Here is a 1,985-nt window from a genome sequence, read left to right on the forward strand (position 1 = left end):
AACAATAATTAACTATTATGTTTAACATCCCGGAGTATGGAGAAGTTTTTACACCCAAGATAACCAGTTCCTTATCTCCAGCACCAAGATAATGACCATTAATTAATTACATATAATGTACTAGGTGTTTTTACATACATTTATAGTTTTAATTAATTCCCATAAAACCCTTGAAGAAATATGACACCATCCTCATTTTAAAAAAGAAAATATAGAGGTTAAGACATTTGGTCAATGTTTGAACCTAGATTTACATTATATCAAAAGTTTTAACAATTCAGTGTCCTCTTTCTAAAATGTAACTTGGAATCAGAATGTCATGTGATAATAGGACTCTGTCTGAACATCAGGCCTTGTTTGGCATCTCACCTGTCTGCAGGAGTGAGAGGTGGTCTTTAGTATTGTTTCTCCTTTTGGTTCTAGGTGGCTCTTATCTTCCTTCTCCTCGTATTTGAAGCAGGTAGATCTGGATATCAACCTAGCAGTTAAAAAAATGCACTGCCTCAAAGTTAGATGAGGGTAAAAAGTGGATGAATGGTGCTAAAAGGAAACTTGACCTGGGGTGGTGGACATACTGTATTAAGTATAGACAATATATTATGGAATTATACATCTGAAACCTAAATAATTTTATTAACCAATGTCACCCCAATAAATTCAATAAATACATTTTTAAATGGACTGTCTTTTTTTTCCATCTCTTCAGAGCTCTCTAGAAGACTGACTGCCCAATGGGATTCAGGTTGTCCTATTGATGCCAAACTTGTACTGTAGGATGGAATCATTAACCTTTCCATGTTTTGTGTTAAGGGCCATCATGCTGTATGTTAGGACAGTGGGTGAGGAGGAATGACATAATTTCATGACTTCCTGTAGCTAGTAAGTCACTGCTCTGCAGTGACAGCCTACTCTGACAGGTTCTCAAGCACACCATCTTTCCCATCATATTAGGGACTTACCTGAAGAAAATGTGGAGTACATGTTTCTTTGGATGTTTCTCAAAGAGCATGTAGTAGGTCTCTATCTTTGATCTTAGTGCAGGGCATTAGACATAACTGTGATACTAAATACACACACAAACACATGCATGTATATACAGAGGACACTGGGCAAAAACATCTCCTGCTTAATTCTTAAGTAAAATTGTCTACTTAGATGTGTATGCATCCCTGTGGTTAAACTGTCCTTGGAAATTTCAAATCAAAATAAAACCTGTTTAGGTCTTTGCTGAGGGTCACACTGAGCTGCAAGAAGCTTCAGGAGCATCTTTAAGGGTCAGAAGCATGGCAGAAGACATCAAGACCAAAATCAAGAATTACCAGTCTGCCCCTTTTGCTAGTGACTTCTTCAACTAGAACCAGACCAAGAAATGTTGGCAGAACTACCTGGACTTCCACAGCTGTGATATAAGGCAATGATGACTAAAGTTGGTGATGTCTCCATGTGCAAATGGTACCAGCATGTGTACAAGTCCCTTTGCCCTATATCCTGGGTCTTGGCTTGGGATGACCACTGGGCAGAAGGCACATTCTCTGGGAAGATGTGAACTGACTATACCCAATCTGTCCTCTGTCCAACATCCTTCTCCCAGGAAGGTGAGGGGGGACCTGGGTACATCCCACCCTATGATTTTGAGTCATGGATTAGCTAATAATAAATATTTGTTGGAAAAGTACAAAAAGAAAAAAACTTCTTTGAAAAACTAAGGTTTTCAAAAAACACAAATCTGTCTTAAGATAAAAAAATTAACCCCCATTCTCAGAAAGCTCCATTGAATAATACTGTACTTTCATCTTTAAATATCTATAATTTGGAATAATCATATGATTGTCTTGTTTTCAGCTTGCTCTTCATATATCTGGTTCTTCATACTAAGGAAGGAATGATATGAATACTGGAGTTCTTGTTTTATCACTTTTTAAAGTAAAAAACACTTGCACAGAAAAACGTGAATATGAATACAAGGCATCAAGTATGAAAATAAG

The 1,985-nt window shown here is 37.1% G+C and overlaps 1 pseudogene; it reads left to right on the plus strand.

The window, feature by feature from the left end:
* Positions 1–1,283: 1,283 nt before the first annotated feature.
* LOC119043351 (cytochrome c oxidase subunit 6B1-like) lies at positions 1,284–1,546 on the plus strand (annotated as a pseudogene).
* The last annotated feature ends 439 nt before the right edge of the window (positions 1,547–1,985 follow it).

This window comes from Artibeus jamaicensis, unplaced genomic scaffold (genome assembly GCF_021234435.1).
Source record: "Artibeus jamaicensis isolate MK-2021 breed Jamaican fruit bat unplaced genomic scaffold, CSHL_Jam_final scaffold_369, whole genome shotgun sequence".
NCBI classification, from domain to species: domain Eukaryota; kingdom Metazoa; phylum Chordata; class Mammalia; order Chiroptera; family Phyllostomidae; genus Artibeus; species Artibeus jamaicensis.